Source organism: Crocodylus siamensis, chromosome 3 (genome assembly GCF_052110815.1).
Source record: "Crocodylus siamensis isolate JL-2025a chromosome 3, ASM5211081v1, whole genome shotgun sequence".
NCBI classification, from domain to species: domain Eukaryota; kingdom Metazoa; phylum Chordata; order Crocodylia; family Crocodylidae; genus Crocodylus; species Crocodylus siamensis.
Window position 1 is genome coordinate 164,462,221 of NC_143397.1, and position 14,363 is coordinate 164,476,583.

General features: G+C 47.4%; 1 long non-coding RNA gene across 1 annotated transcript in view; it reads right to left on the minus strand.

Annotated features, from left to right (window-relative positions):
* Positions 1 to 7,288: 7,288 nt before the first annotated feature.
* The window catches only part of LOC149869063 (uncharacterized), a 31,358-nt gene continuing 24,283 nt past the window's right edge, over positions 7,289 to 14,363 (minus strand). The window contains exons 2-3 of the long non-coding RNA XR_016441071.1: positions 10,595 to 10,952; positions 7,289 to 9,950 (exon numbers count right to left, since the gene is read on the minus strand). This is a non-coding gene — a long non-coding RNA (uncharacterized LOC149869063). The remainder of the gene's footprint in view (positions 9,951 to 10,594; positions 10,953 to 14,363) is intronic.

Genomic DNA, 14,363 nt, shown 5'->3' on the forward strand with positions numbered 1-14,363 from the left:
AGAAACAGAAAAAAGAAAAAGACATGAAGCAATTTGCTTTACTTTAATTACAAACACTAAAACAGCTATGAACTCCTGTGCCCCATTCCCTGTGCTAAAGGTGTTACTGGAGTTGAAGATCAGGACAAATAACTTGAACTTGGCACAGAAAATGAAAGAGAACAGGTGAAGTAATCTGCAAGTGGATTAAAAGCAGTTGAAGCAATAGATGTTACATTTTGCAGTCAAGTTTTGTGTGGAATGGAAAAGAATGGGGCAAAGAAGATAAAAAAGATAAAACAGATTTTTGTAGAGGCCAAGATACAAAATGATCAAGTGGGGGTGAGTTATAGTGGAAAGACTGGTGATGAATAGTCAGGTATCCATTATGTGGTATATACTAAGCCACTGCTATTACAGGATAATTCTTATATAATAAAGGGCTTTGTTTGTCCGTCTGTTCGTAACACTTGGCCAACTGCGCATGCATTGCTGAGAGGGTGGGCGACAATTGGCTGCACGGGCCCACGTTTGAGTTGCTGCTAGCGAAGTTTGTGGTGATGGCAAACATGCCATGACCACCCTAGCAGCAGGGTTTCCCCATGCCTCCCTGCCTGAGGGCAAAGCAGGGGTGATGGTGGTGGCACCCCCCCCCCGCCCATCCCCAACGCCCCTCCAGAACAGTCAGCAGGGAGGGGGAGGGGGGGCAGGAAGGGAGGGGAGGGGAGCCGAGTGGAGGGAGGCGAAGATGGGGGTTACGGTGGTGGTTGCTGGGGCCAGGTGGCAGAGAGGGAGGGGAACAGAAAGGGGGCCCCAACAACAGCCAACAGGGAGGGGAAACAGGTGGGGAGAGAGGGAGGCTGTGCGGTCCTGAATAGGTGGGGGGAGGCGAAGGGGGGTCATAGTGGTGGCTGTTGTCAGGGCTGGGCAGCAACAGGGGGTCACGGTGGTAGGCAGGGAAGGGAAGTGGCAGAGGGGGAGGGAACTGGGCAGAAGAAGGGAGCCCCTGCACCAGAGGCTGGAGGAGGAGGCAGTGACAGTGGAGGGAGTCTTTACATGGCTGTCCCCGAAAGATGAGGAGGGGGCAGGGTATGTAAACACTCTCTGAAATAAGTAATTCCTGATGGGCAATTAGCTAGTGTTATAATAAAAGTTTAAAACACCTGTACTTTGACATAGGGTAATTAGGCAGGAAAAATGGTAAAACTGTTGATAGCTACAGAGAATGAGAGATGGCTAAGGCTTATGGAACAGAGATGAGTAGTTCAGACTTTGGCATATTACCCTGACAGCCAAATATTCAAGAAGCAATGCCTCAGAAGCACTTCGATGTATGAGTTTGAATCGAGAGAAAGACGCTAGCCAGCAGAGAAAGATTTGCAAATCATCCTTTTAGAAGTTAGAGGAATTAAGTTGTGCCCGCATCTTCCAGAAGGGAAGTTGGTCAAGCCTGTGAGAATCACTTGTAGCAAATTCATAGGGAGTTTTGAAAAACAGGATGGATAATTTTGAATGGAAACCTAGAATAAATGAGTAGATAGGAGTGATGTTTTAATGCTTTTGATGTTGAAGCTGCACTGTAAAAATCAACCTTCAAAAAAGATGCCAGCCTGGATTGCAGAGCTATAATCACATAGCTTTGAAGATACTTCACATTTTCCAATCTTATGCAAAAAAACTGAAGTTAATTTTTCATAATTTGCTATATAGTAAGTAAGCTGTAAAAAATGCACAGTGTAAATAATGATAAAACAAGTAAAGCTGGTCATGCTTGGTGTTTGAAATCCTGTAATTTAAAATGAAATCAAATGTTGTTGAATATTATAATAAAATTACACATTTCTGAAATACAAAGAGATTTTACTGTAAAATAAAATAGAATAACAAAGCTGCACATTTGTGCACTCATTTGGGACCATCCAATACTTGCTAACCAGAAAACAGCAATGTTTAGGGATGTTTAAGCAGTAGGACATCATGTAGCCTAAGTAACTGCTTCTTCAAAAGAGCTAGCTGGTTACACATTTTCTGTAATATAAAACAGCTTTAATGTTTTCTAAGTTCTTGAATTCATAGTACTGTTCCTAAATGGCTATTTTTGTTTGCTGTTTTTTGTGAAGCACTCCTCTCTCTTACCGTACATGGTTGATTATATTTATACAGAACAATGCCTCATTTTTTCCAGAAGAATTGTTTCCAGTCATTGAGTGATTCATCTGTCAAAAAAGCCATTATTCTGCAGTTTGCATGATCTATTAATGTAGTCAAAGCTTAAAGCAAAAGAACAACTAGTGAATAAGTAATTTTTTCAGTCAAAGTATCATTTTTTTAACATATTGTTTAGGTCCATCAAAAATTTTTTGTCAAATTGTTTTGGCTGACAAATAACTGAACATATTTTTAATGACATCTTGTTTTAAAATTTACCAATAATCAATTATTAAAAAATAAACACTTATTCAAAATATTTACTTTTGGATTGAACAAAAAAGGTTCCACCCTCCCTCCCAGGTTCCTAGAAGAGACGAGAGCCCTCTCATAAGAGATGGGAGGCCCCCATAAGCTCCCCCATAAGGGATGACAGCTCCCAGCCTGCCCTGCACATTTCTAAGCAGCTCAGGTGGTGGTGGCTGCTCCTTCCAGCTTATGGGCAGAAGCATGGTGCAGGCCACCCTGGGCAGGAGCAGGTGGGGTTCAACCCCATGCAGGGGTAGCTGCAGACCTCGCCACCTTAGGGAGCTCCCAGGGGTAGGGGTTAAAGGCTGAGGGGGCCACTGACACAGTCAGGGACCTTTAGTCCAGAGAACGACAGTCACAGCCAGGGGCCCAGCGCCTGGGAGAGGTAGAGACAGGGTCAGGGACCCAGGACTGCACCTAGGAGTAGCCAAGAGAGCTGAAGTGCGTGGATGTAGCCAGAAGGAGGTAGAGGCCTGAGCCCAGGAGGGGAAGAGAGTGCAGAGAGTCAGAGTGATCAGTAGCAGCTGCAAAGGTTGGGTTTGGCTATAAAGGAAGACAAGGAAGCCACGTAATTAGCTCTTAAGGTGAGAAGCAGCAACACTGGCATTCATAAACAAGATCTTGCTTGAAAAGCCCTGGGGTAGCCTCCCATTTCTAAATAAAAATACTTCAAGGCATGGCAGGTGAGTAGACGGGATGATCGCCCTAGAGGGAGTTAAAGGAGACAAGGGCTAAGGGGGTATCAAGAGTATCACAACCACCCCTGAGGCAGGACCCTGTTACAGACCTCATCTACTGAAACTTCAGCTTGGTTCAGCTCCACTGAGTTGTCCCTAGAGAGGTGTGGATCTGGTCAGGGAATCTCTCTAATATCTTCCACAGTGAAGACAGATGCAAAGAATGTGTTTAGCTTCTCATCAACGGCTCTGTCATCCTTTACCACCCCTTTTACATTTTGATCATCCAAAGGCCCAAATGACTCCCTGGCATATCTTTGGCTTTTAATGTATTTAAATGCATTTTTATTGTTTCCTTTGATGTCTCTTATGAATCATATGCTAATATTCTGTGGTACCTTAAAAGGATTGTATGGCACCTTGGTTGAGAATCAGTGGCTCACTTGTTTAGGCACATTCTTCAGAGTAAGGATATCTAAGTTCTGCAGTTACCTATTCCATAGGCTTCAGTTCGATCTCCAAAAAAAGAAAGATATATTTATGACAACTAATGCTAATTATACTTTATGTAATGGTGCTGAAAGGGTATTTTATACACAGCTACAACAATAATTAACCATCTACTGTACTGGGTCAAGGGTGGCCCATTACTGATAACTGTTCTATAGTTCTCTCTCATTTATAGAGTTGTTCTATGTGCCCTAATGAAAGTCATGTAACTTTTTATCTGTGCTCCACTTTTCCCAATCTATAATAATGAAACCATAATACTTACTTATCACAGAGGAACTAAATTAATTAGGGTCTGTAAAGAATTTTGACATTCTTAGATGGAAGGCATTACAAAAATGCAAGCAGAGTTATATACCAATTAGACTCAGATATGATAGAGTAAACCATGTCATTAAGTAGGCATATTATCTTTGAGGCTCATGATGAAACAGACTCATAAAGTTATAGAGAAGTAAGGCTGGAAGGGACATCCAGAGGTCCAACCCTGTCTGAGGCAGGATCATACCTATCCAAACCATCCTATACAAATCCATAATCTAAAATCTACATAAGACTACCGTCAACCCTCATATAATGTAGACCTAACATCCTAACCTGCCACAGGTAAAGCAAGGGAACCATGCACCCAATGTCCTGCTTCTATTAAATGTTGTCAACATATGCTCAAAAGGTCCCAGGTAAATGGCCACACCCTCAGCTAAAGAGGAAGGCAAAAACCATCTGTACCAATCTGACCATGGGGTAAAATTCCTTACTGACCCCCAGTTAAAGTCCCCAGCCTTGACTGTAGCCAACACCCAACACCTCTGAGGAAGGCTTAAAAACACCCTGACATATGTAGCAGATGATGGAAGTAGGCAACCAGCAAAGACCAGAAGCAGGGGAAATACCTTGGGGTATGCAGTCTTGGAGCACGGGGGGAGCGGGAAGACAGAGGGGGTGGCAGGGGAGGGGGGAGAGGAGGAGGGCAGAGCCAGCTCCACCCCACCTCCCTTCCATAGTCCCAATCCTTCATTTGCATCATCTTGCCTTCAATTCCACCTTCTCACTCCTTTCCCCACGTATCATTTAATCATGTACATAACCCCACCCATGTTCCACCCACCAGCACTCTCATTGGGAATCACTCAGCCTCCCTCCCTCTTCATTCCATTATTTGCATAACCCTGCCTCCTATAGAGACATCTCTGCCCCTCCCTGCCTCCATCTTCCCCACCCCCACCCTGCCCCCGTCCACCATCCCTCCTGTACTCCAAGACTGCCAGGCTTCCTGCACACTTTTCTCCTTGCCAATTCTATTTATTTATTTATTTTTGCAGTGAGCCCACCAAAGACACAGAGCCCACTCAAAATCATGGTTTCCACAAAAATTGCACAATGACAATTTCAGTAGACCCCTAGTTATGAGTCTAATTCATTTCAATAGCAAACAGTGCTTTATGTTATTTCTACAATGTTTCTTGTAGAATAGAAGTCCAAAGGTGGATAATCCAAATGAAAGAGATCATATGCAATAGTGTATATAAAATGTAAAATAAATTTCTATCAACAAAATAGCAGTAATTATCCCCATCAACAGAAAGTCAATTTACAGGGTTCACTTAACTAGCATAACTGGCAGAACTGAGAAGGAATTTAGGGCATGTGTAGATGAAACGATATTTCCCGTTTATGCCGACGCAGCAGAGTTTGTGTTTACATGACCCGAAACTTCCTGCTGCTCCAGAAGTTAATTTAGTACCTTAAACTAACACTACGTGTTAATTTGCCACGCTCTCCAGTTATACAGCCCCAACTCTGGATTTGTTCATGCAAACAGCCAGAGAGTCCAAAGACTTCTAATTAATCCCCTCTGCCATGATGGGGTGATGTGTCCCAGCCTTTAACTAGTAGGTGTTGGTGTGTGTTCTTTTTTACCCACCTTCACTCCTCACTCCTCACCCCTCCCTCCTCCCTCACAGCACGCAGTGGAGTGGCCACAGGTTCAGGTCAGGTCCGCTCAGCAAAATTATTATTTTAATTTTAACAAAAAGAAATTTTAATTCTTCCACCCCCCTACCACTGATAGTGTGTGTCTTCCCACCTCCACCCATGTACCCTCCTGTCCTCCTGCCCTCCCATGTACACTCCACCTACACCCCTCATGCCCTCCATCGTGTGCTGCCACTGCAGTGGGCATAGCTCCTGACAACAGCTACAGCAGCACCATAACAGTAAGTTTTTTGCAAGTAGTTTGAAACTTTGGAGCGAGTGGTTACATGACTTCCTTCAGTATTGCAAACCTTCTGAACTTCATCACATTCCATTTCAGAACCATGACCAAAAGTGCAGGGGCAGGACATTGCCTGCCAGACCTGACGCCCAGGATATGTAGCGTCCCAGATAATATTTAGATAATAAGTCCCACCCACCTTGTGTGGGGAGGGGAAAGCAAAAGTCTGTTTTCTTTACTTTGCTCCAAACCCCGCTCTTCTTCCTCTTCTTCCTCTTTCCCCCTCCTTGCAGAAAATTTCATGGGTGGAACTGACCGGGGCGGCAACCGGTAATGAATGAAGAGAGTGAAAGAAAGAACTTTATGTTCAGATTTGCAGGGTTTTTTTCTTTTTTTTACATTTTGTATATATTTTATATTGTGAAGCAGCTGGGAGGAAGATCCCATTTTTGTAATAAACCGTTTTGAATAAAGTGTTTATTTTTACTCTATATATGTGTCATGTTTTCTTTGGGGTGGGTAAGTGGTTGGGGTGGTTTTTGGAGACCATGCCCACCTCAGCATGGGGATGCTGTGCTTGGGAGGTTGTATGGAGTCATGGCATTACTGGAAAGAGTTGTAAAGAGTTACAAGGTGGACTACAACCCACTCCCCGCCAGCTGGCTGCAACCCGCTCTCCCCCGGACACAGTTAATTAGATTTTGTTCAGGATTGCTTTGTCCTACCTTGCCATATCTCTCCTCTCAGCCTTCTCAAAGAACAGGGAGAAGGTGAGAGGGGAACAAGGAACAGCACTCCCAAGGCAGCACAGGGTAATCTTTTCAACTACCTCTAGGCCTCTGGAGAATCAATTGTATTCAAAGAAAGCATCATGGAAGAACTTCTTTTAATCCAAATTCAAGAAATTTGTAATACCTCCTTCTCCTACATTAGGTATTGGCATGTCCCCATCAGATGGGTCTCAGCTACCTCTGGGAGTCACTCTAGCACAGAGCTGCTAATCACCCAAGGCCAGGGTTTCAAAAAGCACTCTGCTTCCTATAGAGAGGCTAGAAGTATTATGCAGCAGATGGCTATCCTCAGACATATTATTGAGGTGCCTGGAGGGGAAACTAACCAATCTGAAATACAGGCCCTGACCAGCTTTGTGTCCAGCCTTGGAAGCTACTGCACTCCTGCCCCTGCCTATCTGCAAACCGCTCACCTGCTCCCTGGTCCATGCCTTGAAATCAAACAAGAAAAAATACAAATCAGAATTTTTTGTTCCTCATCTTTTTTTTTCACAGTAAACTGAATTGCAATCAATTCTACTGAGAAATCACAATAAAGCTAAAACAGTATACACATTTTTGTTTTATTCAACAATGCCATTGGTAGTCAACTAGTGAATACATTTTTTTTACAGTACTGCCATTGCCAGCAAATGCAATATAATAGGACAAAACCCCAACTCACAATATGCTCCCAAGGTCCCTTGAGTAATCCCTTGATTAATCCCTCAGTGTTACTACTATCAAACAACTGTTGTTGTATGAGTGTTCCCTTTCTCCAATCACATGCAGTATGTCACTTGGTGAAGGATGGATGGAGGGCTGCATGGTGGGAGGACAAGAGGGAGGGAGGCAGCCAGCCTAGTTACTAGCTCTTCCTGGTTACTGGCAGTGTCTAAGCAGTGTTTTATTTTTGGTCTATATGGCATGCATGGCCAATGAGGGGTGGGTGGAGTGGTTTTCAGAGACCTTATGACTGTGCGACTTTTATGGAGTCATGGCATTACTGGAAAGTTGCAAGGTGGACTGTTATCAGATGGAGGGAGGTTGAATGCTTGGCCAGTGCTAGTGTGCAGCCAGCATTTCTTGCAAGAAGAAGAGAGAGGGAGGCAGGCAGGCAGGCAGGCAGACACGTAGGTGCCATTTTATAGAGGTTTTACAATATTTTACATGGTAAAGGTGCTGTGGAGGAAAATCCCCCCTTCTGTTATACTACTTCCTGTTATCTGACATTATTTACTTAAAATCTTCTTTCTTTCTGCAAGTCAGAGAAGAAACTCAAGGAGACAGAGTGGTAGATGGGTGCCAGAAGACATGCACCCCAGTCCCAATTTGCTGGGCCATGGCCAGTAACTAGGAGGAGGGTGAGAAAACTATGAAATGGGCCTGCAAAACCTGTGCAACTCAAGCTGATGCTTGGGCTAAAGCCAGTGAAGAAAGCTCAGCTTCCTTTGTGGCCAGCAATGATTCGAAAGTTACAAGGGTGCAACAAAGAGGTGTAAGGCAGAGCGGGGCGAGTAGGGGAAAAAGCCTGCAGGCATGGGCCTACTACCCAGACCCTGGTGTTGACTTGACATACGCCAGATCAACACTCGGGATCTCAATATTGCACTGTTAGACAGGAGGGCGTGATACAAAATTATATACACACACACAAACTACACAAACACTCTATGGGTTCATATAAAACTATATGCACATACGCAAACGCACAAACATGCACTTTTGTAGCTGTGTGTTAACATTAGGGGACATTTGGGTAACTTGGTGCTTGGGGTTACTTGAGGTCAAGTGGCCCGGGGTTACCCGGGGTCAATGTGCCCCAGTTACTCAGGGTCACTTGGGGTTGGGGTTACTTGGGATCACTGTGGCCCCTGGGGTTACTTGAGGTCACTGGGGCTTGGGGTTACTCAAGGTTAGTTGGTATTAATTGATCAAAGGAAAAAGCCAAAAGGTGACAGAGTGGAGGAGCAATGCCAGGGGAAAGCCAGCACAGAGGCCAGAGCCAGAGCCGAGAGACTGCAGGGGAGCTGAGAGGTACAGGGAGAGGAAAACTGGGGCTGGAGGGAGTCTGGAACCGGATAGGGGCTGAGAGGGAGCCACGGATGCTGAGGGTGTTGGGGAAAAGCTGCAGGTGAGCTGCGGATGCCAGGAGCTAGGTTGGGGGAGCTGGGGAACTGGAGAGGGGCTGTGGGATGCAGGAAAGATCAGGGAGAGAAGGCGTTACAAATGGGAACAGAGAGAGAGGGAGAGACAGGGAAGATCAGGGAGAGAAAGCAGAGGTAGCGGAGTGCAATGGGGAGAACGAAGATCAGTGAGATGGAAGATCAGGAAAAGAGAGCAGAGGCAACAGGGCACAAATGGGAAAGAGAGAGAGACACGAAGATCAGGGAGACGGAAGATATATAATGTATATATTTACTTTAGTACACATTAATTACGCATTTCTTTACATGTTTATTTACAGCAACAGTCACTTGATAGTAGGCTAGTAAGGGGACTGTCACCCAATGAACATGAGTTCCCTCGATACGTTTTATACTGCATAGTGTCCTGTTGAAAATAGCCTCAGCTGCATTTGTGGCCTCGCCAGCAACCAAGGAGCAGGGCAAGAAGAAAGCCTTGCTCTCCTTCTGGCGCAGCATCAGGCTCAGAATTCAGTACTTTTCCACAAGCCAGAAGGCCCAGCCATGGAAACAGAGGGACCTAGGTTGGAGCTTGAACCAGGAGGTAGGCATTCCTTGCCGCCGCCCCCATAGTGAAAGAGGCAGGGAGGGTGCGTAATCACTTGCCTTATGCTCAGTATCTGCTTTCTCATTATAAGGAATTGAACTGTAATTATAAGTCTATATAATGTAAGTCTATATAACATAAGTCTATATCATATATTGGCTATATATATATGGTGGAGGCTCAGGATGTATGTAATGTGTGCCAAGGGTGTGTGGTATGCATGCTGCAAGAGGCAGCTGGAGAAGCATGATAAGGCAGATCTACCTGCTTTGAAATGCTGTGATAAGGAATTGAACCATTACAATTATTATTGACCATTAATACATCATCATTAATATTAATATTATTACAAACTCTTATTATTATATTACTATTGAAATTAATAGTATTATTGACTCCTATTATTAGTATTACCTGTTATTAAAAATCTATATAAGTCAGGATGAAAGTCAACTATAATTATAATGTATAATAGTTCAGTTGCTGAGAGAATCCTGAAGGAAGCCTGCCATCCTCTTCATCTTCTCTTCCTTCTTTTCTCTTTCTGCCTCTTGTCACACCAACAGGGATCAATCAGCTGGTGGCTAGCAGTGGAAGAGGGTCTAAAAACTGGAGGGAGGGGGGATAGAAAAACCATCGGTATCTGTATTGGGCCTCTTGTGCACCTCGCGTACCTTCCTTCATGTCCATAAAATTCCACCAGCCCTGTTAACAATACATTTGAACCAAACAACTCATCCCCCAGCAACCAGAGATGACCCTATCAGGGTTCAGGGCAGTGGCGTACCGACAGCAGCAGGCGGGACGGCCGCCCCGGGTGTGGAGGTGAAGGGGGTGCCATTGGCAGGTGCTAAGGGAGCACTACCACTCCATGCTGCTCACCTCCACCTCTGTCCCACTGACGAAGCCGTCACAGAAGGTGGTTTGTGCAGGATGCGTGGGAGCAAGGGCAGCGGCACCCTGGGCTTGTTGCCTGGGCCCCAGAGAACCACGGTACACCACTGGTGCAGGGCCTTGGGCAAATTAGCCTCACCGCCCTGTGCAGAGCCCATGTCACATGCTGGAGAGGTGGCGGGGGGAAGGGAATTGGCAAGTGTCTGGATGTGAGGCCGGCAGCGGCACTGAAGTCACCCACCCCATCCACTCTGATTGTCTCTGCAAGGCCCCCAAAGTGCTGTGCCTGGAACGGTCACTTGTATTAGCACCCCGCCCAGGGATGACCCTGCCACTCTCAGGGCACAGATGTCACTTACCAAAGGTGGCATGTAACACATCGCCATGTCCTCTTATTTAAGCGGTAGTTCTGCACACTCTGAAAGGCATCATTGAAAGTGTCCTGTGACCTCTGTAATTCAACATGGGACTCGTCGACCATGTCTTTGAAATTCTTCATGGTGTCTCACACTTCCTCAAGGATGGCATCATGCTTATGCAGCAACTCATGGAGTTTGTCCCACCAGCCATCTGCGCATTCCGCTCTGGCTACTGAGGACTCCACCAAACCCTCAAGTGAGGTTTCGCGGGACCATCTCTTCTTGCTGTGAAAATCTCTGCAGCACTCTGCTATAGTGTGCATGGGGCCCTGCTCCAGGTGGCCATGGGTCATGGTGTCTGATAAACAAAGGAAAAAGCAATGATTGCCTTCTCCCCAAGAGGAGGAAAGTACACATCCTCACCACCACCATGCAGTGCACAAAATCCCAGCAGGCATGGAAACAGATCCCGCAACAGTGGGGCACCACTCGTACTGCCCAAAACTTACAAGTACCCACTTCAGAAACAGGTCCATGGCTGCCACATGCTAGCTGGAAAAAAATAATTAAAGCAAATAATTAGTTTGGCATCTGTTACATTACAAGCTATTGAACCCATCATGCACCACCACCGAAAGAACATGGTAAGCCACCTACAGCAACCCATGAATTTCTCCCCCTTTCCACTGGCCCCTCAAACCCAACCAGCATGAACCTGGGAGTTGCCTGGCAGTGGCAAGAGGCACATTACAAGAGACTTACCAGGTCCAGCATGTTCTTGAGTCTTGGTTGCAGTAGATTATGTATTGGCCGTGTGGGTTTCTTCATGAGCCTCCACCTCCTCTGCTTCATTATCTGTGCTAGTTCATGGAATGGGGCTAAGTGGCACTAAGTGTACGGTGGCCAACGGTTCTTCCTGCCAGTCATAGTCATCAAGGAGCAGGAAGCAGTCTGCATACATCTGACAAATGCTCATGGTTTCACACTCAGGAGGGGCTGCTGCCGCCTCCACCTCCCCCTGCTCCCCCTCCTGCGGCCCAACCCTGGTGCTGTAAGTCTCCATACCCAGGTTGTTGCCCGCATCCTTGTAGAGAATGACAAGCAGCTTGTTGTAGAAGGGAGCAATTGTGCACCCTGTCCCAGAATGAGAGTTCACATCTTTTGCTTTGTAAAATGCTGATCTCAGGAACTTGATCTTGCACCAGACCTGGGTTCAGTCACGATTGTGCCCTTGCACCTGCATGCCTTTTGCAATCTTGAAATAAATAGGCTTATTCCTCCTACTTTACAGCCTATGATCCTTTGCTTTGACCAATAGTCAATTAAGTCCTCCAGTTCTTCCCAGGTCTAGTTGTGTCCACAGGCATTGGAAGGTATCAGCCTGCTAGGCTGTCGGCTTCGTACTGTTGGCCTTGGCTTTCTGAGACATGACGAAGGAGTTTATGATCAACAGCAAAAGCAATTTGTGAAAGGGGGGCTGGCAAAATTTGTGGGGTGGGGCACCTTTATACTCAGGCTGTACTTGGAAGAGGCTCTGGGAAAATTCCAAGGATTGTGAAGTCATTACCTGTAAGTGTCAAAACACCCAAAAGGTGATGAAGCACCCAGTTTACCAACAAAGACATGGTGATGGGGTGAATAAGGCCATTGTACTTTGGGATGACTGCCCAATGGCCCAGAATATTGCAAAAATTGATACCTATCTGCCTGCTTGTGCAAAATAATGTTATTGCAGAAGTACAGCCTGTTTTCCCTGAAGTGGCAAAAGTTCTGAATAACCTACATTACCAGGAGAGGAGTAGGCAAAACCCTTTTTGTTTGCAAGCTTGATTACACCAGAACAGCAGTAGTTGTTAAGCTCAGGATGAAAGGATGTGCAAAAACCCCAATGCTCTGGGGTGCTGGGGTGAAGTGTTGAAAAAGCAGCTACACCAGGCTCCAGACCACAGAACACCCTGTAGTTCTGGCCTCCCACTTGCTGCAGACAGATGAGAAGCTGCTGCTGATGGAGAGGGGCAAAACAGAGAATGAGGATGAAATGCATGACAATGGAGAACAATGCAGTAAAGAGTCCTCCAACATGGAGAATATGGAGGATATGGATGAACAGGAGGAGGAGGAGGAGGAGGAGGTGGCAGTACTGCTTCTACAAATGCTGTTTACCTGGGGATTACTGCTGCAACCCTTGAGAAGGATAGGAACTGTGCTGGAGTGTTCAGTGGTAACTTGTGTTTCTGCTTTAACAACATTAATGACAATACGAAGAAAAAGATACAGGTACCCAGAGGACTTGCAATACCCAGAGGAAAGTGAAGAAGTGGAAGATGACTGGGCTCTTTTATGAAACCTGACCAGAGGACCAGAATCTGCATTGTGTGGGCCCACAAGAGCGGCTCAGACTGGTGGGAGTGAATTTTGCTGTTGACTTGGAACGACCAGCAGTGGCTAGAGATGTTCTGAATGAAAAGGGAAATGTTCTATCATACTGTCTCGATGCTGGGGCCCCACATTGTGAGGCAGGACACTAACAGGTGAGAAGGTTAACCATTACGGCTAGGTGGGTGTGAGGGGGCCAGGACCCCAGGGGACCCGGCCCGAGCGAAGAAGCCCGGGGTTCCGTCCAGCTTCCGGGACCCGACCCGGAAGTCTGGCCAGGACTTTAAAGTTTCCCGGAACGTAAACCGGGCCGGCGCGGGACCGGCCCGGGCAAATAAAAGGAGCACCCCTACCCTGGTTAGAGGAGGACGGAGGCTCCGGCGGGAGCCTGCCCCGGGAGCAGCGGAGCTGGGCGTGGCGCGAGGGACGCCGGCGGCAGCAGAATCCGCGGCGGCAGACCCGGGAGCAGCGGAGCCGGGAGCGGCGCGAGGGATGCCGGCGGCGGAGGCGCCGCGGCGGCGGTACCGGTAGCAGCGGAGCCGGGATTGAGGCAACGGACACCGGCTGCAGCGAAGCCGGGAGGCGCAGAGCCGGTAAGCGCCGAACCAGGAGCAGCAGAGCCGGCGACAGTGGGGCTGGCAACGGCGGAACCGGGAGCCACGCGTCAGACGCCGGCTGCAGCGGAGTTGACCGCAGCGGAGCCGGGAGCAGCGGGGCATCCCGTCGGGACGCAGGTACCGAAGGGATCAGAGGCGGTTCCGACGGAAGAACCCGGGAAGGGAGCTTCGGCCGGAGGAGCCCTTCTCCGGCAACTGGTGGCCAGTTGGCCACGGAAGAAGACCCGCGGGCAGGGAGGCGGACTTTGTAGCCCCCCCCGGGTCTAGAGACTCAGGCCCTGGAGGGCAGGACAAATCCGGACTAGAGGGGCCACCGGTACCAGGGACACTAGGTGCTGGGCGGACTCCGGGGCGGGTCCGGCAGTAGGCGGGTACCCCGCCAGACTAGTCCGTCAACAAGGGAGCCCCAACGGGGCCCCCATATCCCGGAGCCTCGGGCGAGGGTGTAGGGGAGGAGGAGCCCTCAGGACCCCTGGACTTTGGAGTCGGGGTACCCTTTTTCTTTGGACCGTCAGCGCCCCATCTGGGTGAACCCCTTGATCCATCAAGTCGTGGCAGGTGAGATTAACGGCGGCATGAGCGGTCTGGCGCGTACCCACTTCTCTCCAGGGGCCATTCGGGGAATTGGGGAACTCACAATCGGGTGACCTACCCCAACCCCTCACAGTGGGTTAGGGACTAAGATGAACAGCAGCCCATATTTTCAAAAATATTCCAAAAATATTTATAAAACAATTAACATCTCACCTCCAAAAGCCGTAAGTGGCACTATGCAA